Genomic DNA, 22,792 nt, shown 5'->3' on the forward strand with positions numbered 1-22,792 from the left:
AAAGATTCTCTGCAATCTCACAGAATCTGCCTTACTGGATGAAAATTGGATGTATTGAACTATTTTACGAATAAACTTCTATTTTCAGCTGAGTTGAAATATGCACAGTGAAAGTGTCTAACTGGCAAACCTCTCAACAGTCAGTGACTGATCATTTGAGCTGTTTGCTCGGAGCGAATTCCAGGCTTGGTCTAAGAATAGATTGATATGTCTATCAGATGTCACTATCTAAAGATGTATGGCTCACAGCCTGATGCTCCAATTGGACATCATCAGCAGTAGGTCAGCTGGAGGAGTGGAGAAGGTAGTGGGGGGGAATTGAATCACACTTGGTTGGGTCATAGCCAGTTCCTAACAGGAAAAATAAACAAATCTCAGTGCTCAACGCCAAGGGATCAGGGGGCGTGTTCATGTAAATGACAGATCAGATTGCTATGTGCTAATGACAGAGAGAGAGAGAGGTTAGACTGCATTCAATAGAGTGTAAAACCATCGATAATCATTAAGGTTTTGATAGGACCCCGCGGTAGTGTGCTGCCCAGCATGTGGAGGAACTCATTCACAAAGAAGCTTTGTTCTAATTATTGTGAAACTTCTGCAGAATTCACATTGAGAAACAAGACGAGAAACCAGAAGAAACTCAACATGCAGAGGACCCTAACTCAGCTCAGTATTGGTCCTTTACCATTTACTATGGGACAGACCCTGTCACGGTGACTGCCCACACACAGCTTCGTGTCTGTGAGTGCCAACAACTAGAGTTGTAGACTGACACTGGATAGAGATATTTCCAGAGCATAACTATAGATCACTAACAACTGTCATTAAACCACTTGAACCCAACAAACAAGAAGCAACAGTGTAATTTATGTAAAAGCAAAGTATTGCAGATTTTGGAAACCTGAAACAAACACAGAGAACGCTGGAGAAATTCAGCAGGTCTGGCAGCTTCTGTGGAAACAGGGAAACAGAGTTAATGTTTCAGGTCCAGCCTGACTCTTTCTTCTTGCTACTTAACTTTAAATATCTAAAAAATAATCAATTCAAAAACTCTCCTGTGATACAGACATCAGTAAATGATGGGAAGGCCACCTCTACTGTCTCTCCAGCTCAACACATCTTCTGATTTAGGGAAGGTTGTGAGTTTTTCATTTCTCTAAGAATTGAAGAAGTTAGGAATTGTTCTCCTTTAAGACAACTAGGCTGAGAAAGGAGTTCCGATAGAGATTTTCAAAAAGCGTGCTGAGAGTAGAGAGGGAGAAACCACTTTTGCTTGTGAGAGGAACAACGAGAGGGAGCTGATTTAAAATTGGGAGCAAAAGAAGCAAAGGTGTTGTGAGGAAAAATGTGTTCATATAGTGAGTACAATGCACTACCTGGAAATGTGTTGGAGGCAGATTCACCTGAGGCATTGGAAAGAGAATTGGATGATGAATTGGACAGAAATAGGGCCAAATGGCCTCCGTCCACACCATAACAATTCTGCCATTCTGTGAACAAGAATAATCTCTCTGAGGACTTCATACATGTTTTCAACCCAATTTCTTGATTCTTTGTCAGAATGAATAGCTACCCTGTATCTAGCCAATGGAATCCTTTTGTCATTCACAGTCAGCCTAATTCTAACAGCGGTGACCAAGTCTCATTTGATGTCATTCAGAAGTGATTCAGTTCAAGGAATAAATATAGCCATCAGGCTCCAGCTCGGAGCAGAGTTCAGAACACACTGTGCAACTGAACTTAATGAAGGATGAGAATTTACTCTGCTGTCCCACACTTACACAGCATTCAGCAAATGATTTGGAAGCACTTTATTTGGCTGCTGTTTGAGTACTACTGTATTCTTCACTCTAGGACTGAGCTAGCATTGAGCTATTACTCCTCTTAGTAAACTACATTCGGGTAGAGTTCACACAAATGCCTCATTGCTGCCATTCTAAGTTGGGCAGTCATTTGAAACACATTCTGTCATCTGTCTACAGTTAAAGGTAGAAACAGCTGTTAGTGTTTCAGACAAGAAAATAAATTTGGGAAGAATATGCTTTCTGTCGTCGGAAGTTTAACTTGGCAATGTCCCATTTCTTTGTGCTTAGAGTTACTTAGCACTGCCCTGGGAATGTTAACTCTGTGACAACTGACAAACAAAAGCAATTGAGCATTTTCTAAAATAAATTGGTTTCACTTTGAACCAGTAGGGGGAAGACATGCAAATGGCTGATATTACACATGCTGTCCAGCGAACAATGCGTTCCCAACATCAACAATTAAATCCACCAGCTACAGACCTGGAACCAGTACGGGCTGATGGAAGCCATTCAGCTTTTTGCTAAATTCACTCCCGGGTTGAGGGTGTGGCTGGCTAGGATAATATTTATTGCCCATCCCAAATTGCCCAGATGGAAGTTCAGAGTCAACCACAGTGCTGTGAGTCTGGAGCCATATGGAGGCCAGACCCTACAGGTGAGGATAGCAGTTTCCTTCCCTAAGGGACATTAGTGAACCAGGTGGGTTTTCCTGGACTATCAGCAATGGATTTGAGGTCATCATTTCAGATTTTTGTAGAATTCAAATTCCACCATCAGCCATGGCAGGATTCGAACCCAGGTTCCCAGCACGTTCCCTGAGTCTCTGGATTATCGGTGCAGTGCTAATACTGCTGGGCCAATGCCCCCCCAGTTGCTGGCTGCGAAGGGAGGGGAGTCTGTGGCAGGCCAGGCCTCACAAGGAAAATCAAAGCCACACCACTTACAGCTTCCTTTGGCCCTAGATCCTGTTGTCACTGCCATTGCCAGGCAGGAGAAGCACGGGGGTCTCTCTACTCAAGCTGCCATTGGGATTGCAGTCAAGTTCCTTACAGCACAGTTCGAGCCTACTTTCCTCCTACTTTTGGAAGAGTGTTTAGCTTCAGTCACTGAGCAGTTTGGGGGCAGGTTTCTGAGCAGCGATGGATATAGAGAACTTCAGTATGGTGAGAATTGTTTATGTTCCTGTATCCTTTAAAAAGGACAAACAGCTGGCTTTTCACACGCTCACATGTGCAGTAACATCAATCAGCGCTCAATGAGCTGTCCATAAAGGTGGTACATGGTGGTTTTAAAAGGCTTCACAGTAATGAGCATTCGGTCCGAGCTCTACAGTCACTGCCTTTGCTGCCTCAGAGTTCATGACTCCAAAATGTTATCTCAGCCCAGTTTGTGGGGAGAGGGGGCTGCAGCGTCACAGCCTACATTTTAGGAAGCTGTGCTTTAGACTATCTCTAATTCCCACAATGACTGTGTAAAGAAGGTCACCACTAATGCAGGGAGGATGTAAAAATTCACAACAGATTTGCTGTGGTAAGTAATGCAGGAAATCAGAACTGTCTCTCTGCCATGTGAATTATCCAGTTTACATCAGGACTGTGCAAACTTCCATGTGAATGCCTTGTTTAAGTATACTTTTGATGTCACAAGTTTCAGATTTCAGCCTGTGGTGACAGGTAGGCTCTGAGCCAAGAGAGGACAGACAGACAGGCGTCTCCACTCTACAGTTTATACCTTTGCCCCTGCACAATCATCAGAGAGAAGCAATGGCAGTGAATCGACAGTGAGTTACTAATCCCCTCTGCCAGGGAGAGTATGGGGATAAGCTTCCCATCCTCTCCTCCCATTTCACCCCGTCCTCTTCCCTAACCTCACTCCTTCATGTCTCCTCACCCCCTCCACCAGTCCCCTCTCATCCTCATGACCGCTCACCTCCTCATCTGCCCTCAACCACTCATGTCCCCTCAACCCCTCCCTCCTCTCCCCTCCTGATTCCTTTCATGTCCTCTCACCCCCTCCTGACCCCTCACTCTCTGTCCCTCACCTCCTCCTCTCCCTTTTCCCTCTCCTCTCCCCTCGCTTCCACCTCTCTCCTCTCCCCTCACCCTCTCTGTCCCTCACCCTCTCTGTCCCTCACCTCCTCCTCTCCCCTCACCCTCTCCATCCTTCACCTCCTCCTCTCCCCTCACCCTCTCTGTCCTTCACCTCCTCCTCTCCCTTCACCCTCTCCGTCCCTCACCTCCTCCTCTCCCCTTACCCTCTCTGTCCCTCACTTCCTCCTCTCCCCTCACCCTCTGTCCTTTACCTCCTCCTCTCCCCTCACCCTCTCTGTCCCTCACCTCCTCCTCTCCCCTCACCCTCTCTGTCCTTCACCTCCTCCTCTCCCCTTCTTCTCCCCTGTCTGCTCCCTGGCACCTCCTATCCCCTCACCTCCACCTCTCTCCTTTCCCCTTCCTCTCCCCTCACCCTCTTTTTCCCAATTTCTCCGCCTCCTATATCTCATTTCCAATGTGTATCGCTCACAGCTACTTTGCTATCCAATCAGCTTCGAGGTGGAAACTTGTGCCGTTTCAGATACTATTTCCATTGGCCTCCTTGGCAGATTCCCAGCCAATCCCAGACAGAAACCTCTGGGTGCTGAAGGTGCACCTTTAGGTCCAGCGGTTTCAGAAAGACCATGGGATATATTTCACAGCCTCACTGTCACAGGAAGCGCATCCTCAGCCCTGTGCTCCCCCACAGCTGGGAGATTTGACCCTGAACAGTGGTCACATTTCTTCTCAGCCCCCAATCCCACTGGGAGCGTGGAATCCAAAGATTATTCCTCAGGTATCACTGCACCAGTACCTCCTCCAAATTACTCCTTCCCAGCTGGCTTCGCTGAGTTTGTAAAACCCAGGCTTTACAAATCTCCCCCTGCCACCACTTCCTGATATTAACCCAACTGCTGTCATGTGTCCTTTCATTCAAACTTCCCCACTGTGTCTCCCAGCTCATTACTGCAGTGTTTCGGTAAATGGTGCGGAAAGGAGTGAATGGAGAGAAATTCTCCACATTCGCTTCTTTCATGTTGCTCAGAGTAAGGGTCACGGTGCTGACCCGAGCCCAGCTGCATGAACACGGGGCCTACATTTACAATACTGCGAGGGTTTGCAGAGCAGAGAGCTCCTGTCGGACAGGTCAGAATTAACTGGTTTCCTGCTCCGCAGGCAGGCAAATGTCCTTTCTGGAAACAGTGTGGGTTTATTAGGAATAAGTGAAGCAGGCCTCCATTCTGACCTCAGGGAATTTTGGAATGGAAACAAAGGCCCTGTATACCCCTTCAGGAATACCAGCCAGGAATGCATGAAATCAGCCTCTGGATCAATCATGGGAAGAGTGCCAAGGGGAGAACTTACTTTCCGCTTGCTAGTTTGGGAATGCAGTCATGGGAATGCAGCTGCAGAGTGCCTGTTCCCGGCCTGCACACTGCCTTGCTGTGTCTGCTCAATCTAATGGCCCTCGATATTTAATCCTGCTTACAGGAGCTGGCACTGAAACAAAACCAGAACCGAACTTGGACTGGCTCTGTTTTTAACGGGAATATTTTATGATATAATTTGTTGACTGGAAAAATAAAGCATTCATGAGGATTGTTTGTTACTGCATTTAGGAGTTCATTAAAACTGTTAGCTGTTTGCTTTCAGCCCCACAGAGAACCCCGTCACTGCCCTCTGGCTCTCCCAGCCACGAGTTTAGATACCGTCACCCCTGGCACTGCCTCCATTGTTCTCCCACTCCCACCTTAGCACAAATTCAGCTGCACAGCGCCACGAGCTCAATGGCTCACACCTTGCTGAATAAAACACACAGGCCTGGAACTATGCCCCAGGATTGGAAGGGCCATTAGGGATGAACCATTACTTCAGGCCTAGCCAGAGATGCCTACATACAGAGCAGTGAAAGGTTCACCATGCAGAGATACGACAGAATAAGGTTCAATAATAAAGAGACCGGGCTTCCACTCCAGGCTTCACCACATTGGCAAAAAGAGGATCTTCAGTAAAAACCCACTGAACCCATCCAAATACCTTTAAGGAAATAAAGCCTTATCAAAATATATAAGGCCTTTAAAAAGAAGAAGCAGTGGGATTTCTAGACTTGGATCTGTTTGGAGTTGTCAATCAAACTGTGAGATCACAGATAGCCGACAGTGAGGATGAACAGTTATGCAGCGACAATCTAGTGACGGAACTCTCAGAAAAATATCAACAGTCAGAGGGAAATAGTCAGCAATCATTGCTGTAATATTCCAGGCATTTCTGCAAACACTGCGAGAGCACGATTTCTAAATATGCTGACAAACTGAGCTCCCATTCAGCAATGGCTCCAATCCTTTTGATGGGTCTGTGTATGTCGACACTGGCTCACGGGCATTGCATTAACAGGGAGACAATATCCCCATTCCCACTCTAAACCCCCATCCCCAACCAAACCCACACACACAGCCCCCATCCCCACCCCCGACACGCACACACCCATCCCCACTGCCCACACACACAACCCCATCACCCCGTCTCCCCCAACACACACAGACCCCCATCCACACTCCCCACACACACAACCACATCACCCCCATCCCCCGACACACACAGCCCCCCATCCCCACCCCCGACACGCACACACCCATCCCCACTCCCCACACACACAACCCCATCATTCCCTCTCCCCCGACACGCACACACCCATCCCCACTCCCTCGACACACAACCCCATCATCCCCTCTCCCCCAACACACACAGCCCCCTATCCCCACCCCTGACACACACACACCCATCCCCACTGCCCACACACACAACCCCATCATCCCCTCTCCCCCGACAAACACAGCCCCCCATCCCCACCCCCGACATGCACACACCCATCCCCACTCCCCACACACACAACCCCATCATCCCCTCTCCCCCGACAAACACAGCCCCCCATCCCCACCCCCGACATGCACACACCCATCCCCACTCCCCACACACACAACCCCATCATCCCTTCTCCCCCGACACACACAGACCCCCATCCACACTCCCCACACACACAACCACATCACCCACATCCCCCGACACACACAGCTCCCCATCCCCAACCCCGACACGCACACACCCATCCCCACTGCCCACACACACAACCCCATCATCCCCTCTCCCCCGACAAACACAGCCCCCCATCCCCACCCCCGACATGCACACACCCATCCCCACTCCCCACACACACAACCCCATCATCCCCTCTCCCCCGACAAACACAGCCCCCCATCCCCACCCCCGACATGCACACACCCATCCCCACTCCCCACACACACAACCCCATCATCCCTTCTCCCCCGACACACACAGACCCCCATCCACACTCCCCACACACACAACCACATCACCCACATCCCCCGACACACACAGCTCCCCATCCCCAACCCCGACACGCACACACCCATCCCCACTCCCCACACACACAACCCCATCATCCCCTCTCCCCCGACACACACAGCCCCCCATCCCCACACCCGACCATCACAGCCCCCCATCCCCATTCCCTCCACACACAACCCCATCACCACCTATCCCCCAACACACACAGCCCCCCATCCCCACCCCTGACACGCACACACTCATCCCCACTCCCCACACACACAACCCCATCATCTCCTCTCCCCCGACACACACAGACCTCATCCCCACCCACGACACGCACACACCCATCCCCACTCCCCACACACACAACCCCATCATTCCCTCTCCCCCGACACGCACAGCAACCCATCCCCACTCCCCACACGCACACACCCATCCCCACTCCCTCGACACACAACCCCATCATCCCCTCTCCCCCAACACACACAGCCCCCTATCCCCACCCCTGACACGCACACACCCATCCCCACTGCCCACACACACAACCCCATCATCCCCTCACCCCAGACACACACAGCACCCCATCCCCACTCCTGACACGCACACACCCATCCCCACTGCCCACACACACAACCCAATCACCCCCCTCCCCCAACACACACAGCCCCCCATCCACACCCCTGACACGCACACACTCATCCCCACTCCCCACACACACAACCCCATCATCCCCTCACCCCCGACACACACAGCCCCCATCCCCACCCCCGACACACACACACCCATCCCCACTCCCCACACACACAACCCCATCACCCCCTCTCCCCCGACACACACAGCACCCCATCCCCACCCCTGACACGCACACACCCATCCCCACTGCCCACACACACAACCCCATCACCCCCTCTCCCCCGACACACACTGCCCCCATCCCCAACCCCGACTCGCACACACCCATCCCCATTCCCTCCACACACAACCCCATCATCACCAATCCCCCAACACACACAGCCCCCCATCCCCACCCCCGACACGCACACACCCATCCCCACTCCCCACACACACAACCCCATCATCCCTTCTCCCCCAACACGCACACACCCATCCCCACTCCCCACACACACAACCCCATCATCCCCTCTCCCACGACAAACACAGCCCCCCATCCCCACCCCCGACATGCACACACCTATCCCCACTCCCCACACTCACAACCCCATCATCCCTTCTCCCCCGACACACACAGACCCCCATCCGCACTCCCCACACACACAACCACATCACCCCCCTCCCCCGACACACACAGCCCCCCATCCCCACCCCCGACACGCACACACCCATTCCCACTCCCCACACACACAACCCCATCATCCCCTCTCCCCCGACATACATAGCACCCCCATCCCCACACCCGACACACACAGCCCCCCAACGCCACCCCCGACACGCACACACCCATCCCCATTCCCCACACACACAACCCCATCATCCCTTCTCCCCCGACACACACAGACCCCCATCCCCACCCCAACACGCACAAACCCATCCCCACTCCCCACACACACAACCCCATCATCCCCTCTCCCCCGACATGCACACACCCATCCCCACTCCCCACACACACAACCCCATCATCCCCTCTCCCACGACAAACACAGCCCCCCATCCCCACCCCCGACATGCACACACCCATCCCCACTCCCCACACACACAACCCCATCATCCCTTCTCCCTCGACACACACAGACCCCCATCCGCACTCCCCACACACACAACCACGTCAGCCCCCTCCCCTGACACACACAGCCCCCCATTCCCACCCCCGACACGCACACACCCATCCCCACTCCCCACACACACAACCCCATCATCCCCTCTCCCCCGGTACACACAGCCCCCCATCCCCACACCCGACACACACAGCCCCCCATCCCCACTCCCCACACACACAACCACGTCACCCCCCTCCCCCAACACACACAGCCCCCCATCCCCACCCCCGACACGCACACATCTATCCCCACTGCCCACACACACAACCCTATCAGCCCCTCTCCCCCAACATACACAGCCCACCATCCCCACCCCCGACACGCACACACCCATCCCCACTCCCCACACACACAACCCCATCATCCCCTCTCCCCCGACACACATAGCCCCCCGATCCCCACACCCGACACACACAGCCCCCCAACGCCACCCCCGACACGCACACACCCATCCCCATTCCCCACACACACAACCCCATCATCCCTTCTCCCCCGACACACACAGACCCCCATCCCCACCCCAACACGCACAAACCCATCCCCACTCCCCACACACACAACCCCATCATCCCCTCTCCCCCGACACGCACACACCCATCCCCACTCCCCACACACACAACCCCATCATCCCCTCTCCCACGACAAACACAGCCCCCCATCCCCACCCGCGACATGCACACACCCATCCCCACTCCCCACACACACAACCCCATCATCCCTTCTCCCTCGACACACACAGACCCCCATCCGCACTCCCCACACACACAACCACGTCAGCCCCCTCCCCTGACACACACAGCCCCCCATTCCCACCCCCGACACGCACACACCCATCCCCACTCCCCACACACACAACCCCATCATCCCCTCTCCCCCGGTACACACAGCCCCCCATCCCCACACCTGACACACACAGCCCCCCATCCCCACTCCCCACACACACAACCACGTCACCCCCCTCCCCCAACACACACAGCCCCCCATCCCCACCCCCGACACGCACACATCTATCCCCACTGCCCACACACACAACCCCATCATCCCCTCTCCCCCGACACGCACACACCCATCCCCACTCCCTCCACACACAACCCCATCATCCCCTCTCCCCCGATACACACAGCCCCCTATCCCCACACCCGACACACACAGCCCCCCATCCCCACTCCCCACTCACACAACCACATCACCCCCTCTCCCCCAACTCACACAGCCCCCCATCCCCACCCCCGACACGCACACATCTATCCCCACTGCCCACACACACAACCCCATCATCCCCTCTCCCCCGATACACACAGCCCCCCATCCCCACACCCGACACACACAGCCCCCCATCCCCACTCCCCACACACACAACCACATCACCCCCTCTCCCCCAACTCACACAGCCCCCCATCCCCACCCCCGACACGCACACATCTATCCCCACTGCCCACACACACAACCCTATCAGCCCCTCTCCCCCAACATACACAGCCCCCCATCCCCACCCCCGACACGCACACACCCATCCCCACTCCCCACACACACAACCCCATCATCCCCTCTCCCCCGACACGCACAGCCCCCCATTCCCAACCCTGACACACACAGCCCCCCATCCCCACCCTCCCCCCCACGCACACCACCCCATCCCCAATCACCATCCCCATACCCACAGACAAAGCTCCCCATTCCCACACCCCACACACACACACACCCACCCTCCCCTCTCCCCTCCACACACACAGCTCCCCATCCCCAACGCCCACATGCACAGCCCCCCATTCCCAACCCCCACACGCAAAGCACACCCATCCCCATACTCCACACAGACACCCCCACCATCCCCTCTCTCCCAACACCCACAGATCCCATCCCCCCCATGCACACCACCCCATCACCACTCCCGTCCACATGCACAGTCCCCCATCCCTAACCCCCACCACACTCACACACCCCCATCCCCACATCCCACACACACCTCCACGATCCCCAGCCCCAAACAAACACACCACTCCATCACCACTCCCCTCCACACGCACAGCACCCCATCCCTAATCCCTACACGCACACCCCCCCATCCCCACACACACAAACCCATCATCCCCCTCCCCCGACACACACAGACCCCATCCCCACCCCCAACACGCACACACCCATCTCCACTCCCCACACACACAACCCCATCATCCCCTCTCCCCCGACACCCACAGCGCCCCCATCCCCACCCCAGACACGCACACACCCATCCCCGTTCCCCACACTCACAACCCCATCATCCCCTCTCCCCCAACATACACAGTCCCCCATCCCCACCCTCCCCCCCAACGGACACCACCCCATCCCCAATCACCATCCCCATACCCACACACACAGCCCCCCATCCCCACAACCCACACACACACACACCCACCCTCCCCTCTCCCCTCCACACACACAGCTCCCCATCCCCAACCCCCACACGCAAAGCACACCCATCCCCATACTCCACACAGACACCCCCACCATCCCCTCTCTCCCAACACCCACAGATCCCATCCCCCCCATGCACACCACCCCATCACCACCCCCCTCCACACGCACTGCCCCCCCTCCCTAACACCCCCACACATGCACCCCCTCATCCCCACTCCCCACACGCACACCCCCACCATCCCCACTCCCCACACACACAACCCCATCATCCCCTCACCCCGAACACACACAGCCCCCCATCCCCACCCCTGACATGCACACACCCATCCCCACTCCCCACACACACAATCCCATCATCCCCTCACCCCGAACACACACAGCCCCCCATCCTCACCCCCGACACGCACACACCCATCCCCACTCCACACATAAACAACCCCATCATCCCCTCTCCCCCCACACGCACAGCCCCCCCATTCCCGACCCTGACACGCACAGCCCCCCATCCCCACCCTCCCTCCCACACACACCACCCCATCCCCAATCACCATCCCCACTCTCCACACGCACACCCCCACCATCCCCATTCCCCCCACATGCACACCCCCCATACCCCACTTCCACCCCACACACGCCGACATTCTCACCCCCACACGCACATGCCCCCATCCCAAACCCCCACATGCACAGCCCCAACATCCCCACTCCGCCCACACGCACACCACCCCATCCCCACTCCCACCACATGCACATCCCCCATCCCATCCCCCACATGCACACCCCCACCATCCCCAATCCCTTCCACATGCACACCTCCACCATCCCCATCCCCCACATGCCCACTCCCTTCCACATGCACATCTCCACCATCCCCATCCCCCACATGCACACCCCCACCATCCCCACTCCGTCCATAGCTACATACCCCCATCCCCACCCCCTCCACACATACACCCCCAAAATGCACATCCCCCATCCCCACTACCCACACGCATGCCCCCACCATCCCCATTCCCCACACACACACATCCCCACCAACCCCAACCCCCACACACACACATCCCCACCAACCCCAACCCCCACACACACAGCCCCGCCATCCCCACGCACCATTCCCCACTCCTCCATCCCCACTCCTCGCAAATGCATACCCCCACCATCCCCATTCCCACCATCTCCACGCCTCCATCCCAACTCCCCCCACATGCACACCTCCGCCATCCTCACTCCCCCATCTCAACTCCCCCCAGAGACACTCCCCACCATCTCCATTCCCACCATCTCCACGCCTCCATCCCAACTCCCCCCACATGCACACCTCCGCTATCCTCGCTCCCCCATCTCAACTCCTCCCAGAGACAGTCCCCGCCATCTCCATTCCCACCATCTCTACTATCCACATCCCCACTCTCCACACGCACACCACCATCAACCCCAACCCCCACACACACCCCCACCAACCCCACCCCCCACCAGCGCATTCCCACCATCTCCATTCCCCCATCCCAACTCCCCTCGTAAGCATACCTCTGCCATCCTCTCTCCCCCAATCCCAACTCCTCCATCCCCACTCCCCTGACACACATACCCCCACCATCCCCATTCCCACCATCTCCACTCCCCCATCCCAACTCCCCATTTACGCACCGCCATCTCCACTCCCCCATCCCAACTCCCCATACATGCACCGCCATCTCCACTCCCGCCAACTCCACTCCCCCATCCCAACTCCCCCCACACACACCGCCATCTCCACTCCCGCCATCTCCACTCCCCCATCCCAACTCCCCCAACAGGCACCACCATCTCCACTCCCGCCATGTCCACCCTCCCATCCCAACTTCCCCCACAGGCACATCCCCGCCATCCTTATGCCCCCCTCCCATCTCCCCCCACACGCACACTCCCACCATCCCCACACCCCCCAACCCCACTCCCCTAACACGCATACCCCCACCATCCTCATTCCCACCATCTCCACTCCCCCATCCCAAATCCCCTCACTTGCACACCTCCGCCATCCTCACTCCCCCCATCCCATCTCCCCCCACACGCACACTCCCACCATCCCCACACCCCCATCCCAACTCCCAACAGACGCACAGCCCCGCCATCACCACTCCTGTTATCTCCGCTCCCCCATTCCCACGTCCTCACTAACCCCACAATTCCCACACCCCCACTTACGCTCCCATCCCCTGCCCTGTCCCCACTCAACCCCGTCCACACTACCCCCATCTCACTCCCCCATTCCCACTCCCACAATCCCTACAGCCCACAACCTCACTCTCCTCATCCCCATTCCCCATTTCTTCACTATCCCCCGTCACTCTCCCACACTCCAGCCTATCCTCACTCTCCCCCATCCCCACCCACCCATCCTCACTCTCCCCCATCTGCACTCCCCCATCCTCACTCTCCCCCATCCCCACCCACCCATCCTCACTCTCCCCCATCCCCACCCACCCATCCTCACTCTCCCCCATCTGCACTCCCCCATCCTCACTCTCCCCCATCCCCACCCACCCATCCTCACTCTCCCCCATCCCCACCCACCCATCCTCACTCTCCCCCATCTGCACTCCCCCATCTCCATTCTCTCCCAATGTCCATGGCCCTCAACTACAACCCCCATTCACACATCCTCAATCTCCGCCTCCCTATCCCCATTCCCACCATCGCTACACGCCCCATCCCCACTACCCTATCCCTTCCACCCCTTCCTCACTCTCCGCCCATCCCTATTCTCCCACCCCCCTCACCCCATCCCTACTCCCCCCATATTTGCACTCTGCCCCATCCCCATTCCCCCACATCCCAATAGCCCCCAATCCAGATTTTCTCCTTTCCCACTCCCCAATCCCACTATCCCCCAATCTCACCCACTCCCCCAACCCCACTCCCTCCGATCCCACTCCACAATCCCCATTCCCACAGTCCCCACTCCCCTACATTCCCTCTCCATCCCATCCCCACTATCCCCTATCTCCATTCCATCCCATGCACACTCTCCCCACATCCCCAATTCCCCCATTCCCAGTCCATCCCAAATCCCACTACACCAACCCACTCCCCTCAACCACACCACCCATCCTCATTCTCCCCATCCCTACTCCTCTCCATCCCCACTCCCCCATCACCACTCACCCATTCTCACTCACCTCTATCTCCACTTCCCCATCCACATTCACTCCACCCCCACTCCTCCCATCCCCAGCTCCCATTCCCAATTCCCCCAACCCACTACCCCATCCCTACTCCACCACATCCTCATCCCCTCCAGCCCCAAAATCCCCAATCCTCCTGCCCCCATTCCCACTGTCCCTATCCCCACCCTCACCCTCCCCATCCCTACTGCCCACATCCTCACTCCCCCGTCTTCCCCCTCACTTATTCTACCCCATTCTCACACCCCCTCATCCCCACTCCCCCAATCCCTTCGTCCCAACTCCCCCAATCCCACTCCATCCTCGCTCCCCACATCCTCACTCCCACCATTTCAAGTCCCACCATTCCCATCTTACTTCCCATCCCCACTTACCCTGTCCCCACAACTCCCCCCACACTCACCCTCCATCCCCACTCCCCCCATTCGGACTCCCCCACATCCCCATCTCCACTCCCCCAACCCCACTTCACCACATTCTCACTAACTCCATCCCCACAACCTCCAACCCCACACCCCCAACCCACACTCCCCACTACCCACACCCCTTCATCCCCACTTCGCCACACCCCCACTGTTCCCATTCCCACTACCACAATTCTCACTCCCTCACATCCATAACATCTCATCCCCAGTCCTCCTATCCCCACAACCCCATCCTGACTCCCCCATCTTCACTACCCCACTGCCTCTCTCCCCCTCTTCCCCACTAACCCCAATTGCAGCTCCCATCCCCCATATCCTCACTTCCTCCCAATTCCCGCTACACACATCCCCATTCTTCCATCCACATGCCCTTCCATCCTCACTTCCCACCATTCCCTCCATCCCCACTGTCCCCCATGCACAGATGAAGGGTCTCGGCCCAAAACATCAGCTTTTATGCTCCTAAGATGCTGCTTGACCTGCTGTGTTCATCCTCACTCCGCCGTGTCCTCACTCCCCCCAGCGTCCTCACTCCCCCCAGTGTCCTCACTCCCCCCAGTGACCTCACTCCACCCCGTGTCCTCACTCCCCTCTGTGTCCTCACTCCCCCCGTGTCCTCATTACCCCCATGTCCTCACATTCCCCAGTGTCCTCACTCTCCCTCGTGTCCTCACTCCCCCCAGTAACCTCACTCCCCCCCGTGTCCTCATTCCCCCCATGTCCTCACTTCCCCCAGTGTGCTCACTCCCCCCCGTGTCCTCATTCCCCCCCGTGTCCTCACTCCCCCCCGTGTCCTCACTCCCCCCAGTGACCTCACTCCCCCCAGTGTCCTCATTCCCCCCCCGTGTCCTCACTCCCCCGTGTCCTCACTCCACCCGTGTCCTCACTCCCCCGTGTCCTCACTCCCCCCAGTGTCCTCACTCCCCCCCCAGTGTCCTCACTCCCCCAATGTCCTCACTGTCCCCGTGTCCTCACTCCCTCTGTTGCCTTATCCCTGTCTCCAGCCTCCTTTCTCAGGATGATTTTGTACACAGGGAAGAGTTGTAATGGGGAACTGGTAATCCCAACTAATGCTCTATCGTGGATTCAATTCCCTCCACGGCATTTCAGCAACATGTCAGCTGGCAGGTAATGATTGTCAGAAAGCAGTTCCAGCTGGGTCCCCGAATTTACCCTAAGTGGAGACTGCAGACACGGAGCATGAGGGCCAGGCCAGTTAAGAAGTAACTATGTTGGAACTGGATGGGCTTTTTCAACAATTGATGACAATTCTTGTTAGTTGATATTATTGGGACGAGGAACATGGGTACGCTATTTGGGCTTTCAAGCCAGCTGCACCTTTCAAAAAGATCAAGGCTGATTTGGTGCGGTTTCAGATTCATTTTCCTGTCTGCCCCGTCTGGAATGGCGTGAGCATACCGTTCCATCGAAGGGAAATACGGATGGGCTGCAAATACTTGCTCAGCCAGGGATGCCAACACCCTAGGAGTGAATAAGAAAGATAGTGGTCATTCCCCCTTTCTCATTTCTTATTAAATCTCTCTTGTTTCTTGAAAAGTAGCCACTGCACTTTTCTGTGGAATGTAGACTGCCGCCCTGGAAGTTATTTGAAAGAACTGCAGATTCCAGAAACCTGAAACAAAAACAGCAGTTGCTGCAAATACTCAGCACGTGTGGAGAGAAATCAGAGTGAATGTTTCGGGTCCGGTGGCCTTTCTTCAGCACTGCAGATGATTGCAAAAATGTTGATTATGGCATATTCTTTGAAATCTCTTGATGATTGTTTGCGGAATTGATGTTTCCTTTCACAGGAGCTCACACTGAGGCACATGAACACTGCAGTGTGCCGTGTCAATGATTTCTCTCCTGTCCTACGCAGCGTGTGCTGTGTTCATTTTATATTAGCCAAAATATTTTGTACTTTGTTTGTGATATTGATTTATTGTATTTAAAATGCTAATTTTCTGAGTAAACACTGAATCAGCACATCCTGCGAGCTGGCTCCCATCTCCTTCCAAATCATGTCTGATAATCAGACAGCTGAGGGTTGAAACTCCAAAATTCCTGGCCTGCACTTCTATGCAGTGAATAGCCAGATTGAGACAGCCAGAGGGTAGCAGGGTACAAGGGGCAAGCTGTACTCCATTAAATGTTATTCACAGGGTCATTGTCCCATTCTCTTCCGTGTGGAGCTGCAGGCAATTTGATCGGAGTGTGATGAATCATTGTTTTATTACACTGTTCACTTTGGGGTTCAATGTTTTGATCTGCTGAACTGGTTGAAAAGGTCAGACTACAACTGAACAATGAACTCTTGACCATGTTAACCCTGCAGATCCAGCACTTGGCCATTCCTACAGCATATTCTTCTCCAGATCAAAGCTATTTTCCAAATCTTGCACACTTTAACAAAGAGTAGAGCCTGCAGCTATCAATCCCAATACTCTCTGACAACTATGTCTATGCACAGAAAAAGCAGTAATTAAGGCTTGAAGCTCTTTGTTGCTGCCTATTGCAGCGTCATTGTGTTTCTTCTTCTCTTACTCTGAGCTTGTTTCATTCCTGTGTGCTTGTTATTGCCTTGCCATGTGAGTATTACCTTGCCGTGTGAGTATTACCTTGCCGTGTGAGTATTACCTTGCCGTGTGAGTATTACCTTGCCATGTGTGTATTACCTTGCCGTGTGAGTATTACCTTGCCGTGTGTGTATTACCTTGCCGTGTATGTATTCCCTTGCCGTGTGAGTATTACCTTGCCGTGTGTGTATTACCTTGCCGTGTGAGTATTACCTTGCCGTGTGAGTATTACCTTGCCGTGTGTGTACTACCTTGCCTTGTCAGTATTACCTTGCCATGTGTGTATTACCTTGCCCTGTGTGTATTACCTTGCCATGTGTGTATTACCTTGCCGTGTGAGTATTACCTTGCCGTGTGAATATTACCTTGCCGTGTGTGTATTACCTTGCCGTGTGAGTATTACCTTCCCGTGTGAATATTACCTTGCCGTGTGAGTATTACCTTGCCGTGTGTGTATTACCTTGCCGTGTGAGTATTACCTTGCCGTGAGAGTATTACCTTCCCGTGTGTGTATTACCTTCCCGTGTGTGTATTACCTTGCCGTGTGAGTATTACCTTACCGTGTGTGTATTAGCTTGTCGTGTGAGTATTACCTTGCCGTGTGTGTATTACCTTGCCGTTTGTGTATTACCATGCCGTGTGTGTATTCCCTTGCCGTGTGTGTATTACCTTGCCGTGTGAGTATTACCTTGCCGTGGATTAACTTGCCATGTGAGCATTACCTTGCCGTGTGTGTATTACCTTGCCGTGTGTGTATTACCTTGCCGTGTGAGTATTACCTTGCCGTGGATTAACTTGCCGTGTGAGCATTACCTTGCCGTGTGTGTATTACCTTGCCGTGTGTGTATTACCTTGCCGTGTGAGTATTACCTTGCCGTGTGAATATTACCTTGCCGTGTGTGTATTACCTTGCCATGTGAGTATTACCTTGCCGTGTGTGTATTACCTTGCCGTGTGTCTATTACCTTACCGTTTGTGTATTACCTTGCCGTGTGAGTATTACCGTGCCGTGTGTGTATTAGCTTGTCATGTGAGTATTACCTTGCCGTGTGTGTATTACCTTGCCGTGTGAGTATTAACTTGCCGTGTGAGTATTACCTTCCCGTGTGTGTATTACCTTGCCGTGTGAGTATTACCTTGCCGTGTGAGTTTTACCTTGCAATGTGAGTATTACCTTGCTTGTGTGTATTACTTTGCCGTGTGTCTGTTACCTTGCCGTGTGAGTATTACCTTGCCGTGTGTGTATTAGCTTGTCGTGTGAGTATTGCCATCCCGTGTGAGTATTACCTTGCCGTGTGAGTATTATCTTGTCGTGTGAGTATTACCTTGCCGTGTGTGTATTACCTTGCCATGTTAGTATTACTTTGCCATGTGTGTATTACCTTGCCATGTTAGTATTACCTTGCCATTTGTGTATCACCGTGAAATGTCTGTATTACCTTGCCGTATGAGTATTACCTTGCCCTGTGATTATTAACTTGCCGTGTGAGTATTACCTTGCCATGTGTGTATTACCTTGCCGTGTGAGTATTACCCTCCCGTGTGTGTATTATCTTGCCGTGTGAGTATTACCTTGCCGTGTGTGTATTACCTTGCAGTGTATGTATTCCCTTGCCGTGTGAGTATTACCTTGCCGTGTGTGTATTACCTTGCCGTGTGAGTATTACCTTGCCGTGTGTGTATTACCTTGCCGTGTGAGTATTACCTTGCCCTGTGAGTATTACCTTGCCGTGTGTGTAATACCTTACCGTGTGAGTATTACCTTGCCGTGTGTGTATTTCCTTGCTGTGTGAGTATTAGCTTGCCGTGTGACTGTTACCTTGCCATGTGAATATTACCTTCCCGTGTGTGTATTAACTTCCCGTGTGAGTATTACCTTGCCGTGTATGTATTCCCTTGCCGTGTGAGCATTACCTTGCCGTGTGTGTATTACCTTGCCGTGTATGTATTCCCTTGCCGTGTGAGCATTACCTTGCCGTGTGTGTATTACCTTGCCGTATGTGTATTACCTTGCCGTGTGAGTATTACCTTGCCGTGTGAGTATTACCTTGCCGTGTGTCTAATACCTTACCGTTTGTGTATTACCTTGCCGTGTGAGTATTACCGTGCCGTGTGTGTATTAGCTTGTCGTGTGAGTATTACCTTGCCGTGTGTGTATTACCTTGCCGTGTGTGTATTACCTTGCCGTAAGTGTATTACCTTGCCGTGTGAGTATTACCTTGCCGTGTGAGTATTACCTTGCCGTGTGTGTATTACCTTGCCGTGTGAGTATTAACTTTCCGTGTGAGTATTACCTTCCCGTGTGTGTATTACCTTGCCATGTGAGTATTACCTTGCCGTGCGAGTTTTACCTTGCAATGTGAGTATTACCTTGCTTGTGTGTATTACCTTGCCGTGTGTCTGTTACCTTGCCGTGTGAGTATTACCTTGCCGTGTGTGTATTAGCTTGTCGTGTGAGTATTGCCATCCCGTGTGAGTATTACCTTGCCGTGTGAGTATTATCTTGTCGTGTGAGTATTACCTTGCCGTGTGTGTATTACCTTGCCGTGTGAGTATTACCTTGCCGTGGATTAACTTGCCATGTGAGCATTACCTTGCCGTGTGTGTATTACCTTGCCGTGTGTGTATTGCCTTGCCGTGTGTGTATTACCTTGCCGTATGAGTGTTACCTTGCCGTGTGAGTATTACCTTGCCGTGTGTGTATTACCTTGCCGTGTGTCTATTACCTTACCGTTTGTGTATTACCTTGCCGTGTGTCTAATACCTTATCGTTTGTGTATTACCTTGCCGTGTGAGTATTACCGTGCCATGTGTGTATTAGCATGTCGTGTGAGTATTACCTTGCCGTGTGTGTATTACCTTGCCGTGTGTGTATTACCTTGCCGTATGTGTATTACCTTGCCGTGTGAGTATTACCTTGCCGTGTGAGTATTACCTTGCCGTGTGTGTATTACCTTGCCGTGTGAGTATTAACTTTCCGTGTGAGTATTACCTTCCCGTGTGTGTATTACCTTGCCATGTGAGTATTACCTTGCCGTGCGAGTTTTACCTTGCAATGTGAGTATTACCTTGCTTGTGTGTATTACCTTGCCGTGTGTCTGTTACCTTGCCGTGTGAGTATTACCTTGCCGTGTGTGTATTAGCTTGTCGTGTGAGTATTGCCATCCCGTGTGAGTATTACCTTGCCGTGTGAGTATTACCTTGCCGTGGATTAACTTGCCATGTGAGCATTACCTTGCCGTGTGTGTATTACCTTGCCGTGCGTGTATTGCCTTGCCGTGTGTGTATTACCTTGCCGTATGAGTGTTACCTTGCCGTGTGAGTATTACCTTGCCGTGTGTGTATTACCTTGCCGTGTGTCTATTACCTTACCGTTTGTGTATTACCTTGCCGTGTGAGTATTACCGTGCCGTGTGTGTATTAGCTTGTCATGTGAGTATTACCTTGCCGTGTGTGTATTACCTTGCCGTGTGAGTATTAACGTGCCGTATGAGTATTACCTTGCCGTGTGTGTATTACCTTGCCGTGTATGTATTTCCTTGCCGTGTGAGTATTACCTTGCCGTGTGTGTATTACCTTCCCGTGTGAATATTACCTTGCCGTGAGAGTATTACCTTCCCGTGTGTGTATTACCTTCCCGTGTGTGTATTACCTTGCCGTGTGAGTATTACCTTACCGTGTGTGTATTAGCTTGTCGTGTGAGTATTACCTTGCCGTGTGTGTATTACCTTGCCGTGTGTGTATTACCTTGCCGTGTGAGTATTACCTTGCCGTGGATTAACTTGCCGTGTGAGCATTACCTTGCCGTGTGTGTATTACATTGCCGTGTGTGTATTACCTTGCCGTGTGTGTATTACCTTGCCGTGTGAGTATTACTTTGCCGTGGATTAACTTGCCATGTGAGCATTACCTTGCCGTGTGTGTATTACCTTGCCGTGTGTGTATTGCCTTGCCGTGTGTGTATTACCGTGCCGTATGAGTGTTACCTTGCCGTGTGAGTATTACCTTGCCGTGTGTGTATTACCTTGCCGTGTGTCTATTACCTTACCGTTTGTGTATTACCTTGCCGTGTGAGTATTACCGTGCCGTGTGTGTATTAGCTTGTCATGTGAGTATTACCTTGCCGTGTGTGTATTACCTTGCCGTGTGAGTATTAACTTGCCGTGTGAGTATTACCTTCCCGTGTGTGTATTACCTTGCCGTGTGAGTGTTACCTTGCCGTGTGAGTTTTACCTTGCAATGTGAGTATTACCTTGCTTGTGTTTATTACCTTGCCGTGTGTCTGTTACCTTGCCGTGTGAGTATTACCTTGCCGTGTGTGTATTAGCTTGTCGTGTGAGTATTGCCATCCCGTGTGAGTATTACTTTGCCGTGTGAGTATTATCTTGTCGTGTGAGTATTACCTTGCCGTGTGTGTATTACCTTGCCATGTTAGTATTACTTTGCCGTGTGTGTATTACCTTGCCGTGTGAGTATTACCTTGCCGTGTGTGTACTACCTTGCCTTGTCAGTATTACCTTGCCATGTGTGTATTACCTTGCCCTGTGTGTATTACCTTGCCATGTGTGTATTACCTTGCTGTGTGAGTATTACCTTGCCGTGTGAATATTACCTTGCCGTGTGTGTATTACCTTGCCGTGTGAGTATTACCTTCCCGTGTGAGTATTACCTTCCCGTGTGAATATTACCTTGCCGTGTGAGTATTACCTTGCCGTGTGTGTATTACCTTGCCGTGTGAGTATTACCTTGCCATGAGAGTATTACCTTCCCGTGTGTGTATTACCTTCCCTTGTGTGTATTACCTTGCCGTGTGAGTATTACCTTACCGTGTGTGTATTAGCTTGTCGTGTGAGTATTACCTTGCCGTGTGTGTATTACCTTGCCGTTTGTGTATTACCGTGCCGTGTGTGTATTCCCTTGCCGTGTGTGTATTACCTTGCCGTGTGAGTATTACCTTGCCGTGGATTAACTTGCCGTGTGAGCATTACCTTGCCGTGTGTGTATTACCTTGCCGTGTGTGTGTTACCTTGCCGTGTGAGTATTACCTTGCCGTGGATTAACTTGCCATGTGAGCATTACCTTGCCGTGTGTGTATTACCTTGCCGTGTGTGTATTGCCTTGCCGTGTGTGTATTACCTTGCCGTATGAGTGTTACCTTGCCGTGTGAGTATTACCTTGCCGTGTGTGTATTACCTTGCCGTGTGTCTATTACCTTACCGTTTGTGTATTACCTTGCCGTGTGAGTATTACCGTGCCGTGTGTGTAT

This window comes from Stegostoma tigrinum, chromosome 35, assembly GCF_030684315.1.
Source record: "Stegostoma tigrinum isolate sSteTig4 chromosome 35, sSteTig4.hap1, whole genome shotgun sequence".
NCBI classification, from domain to species: Eukaryota; Metazoa; Chordata; class Chondrichthyes; order Orectolobiformes; family Stegostomatidae; genus Stegostoma; species Stegostoma tigrinum.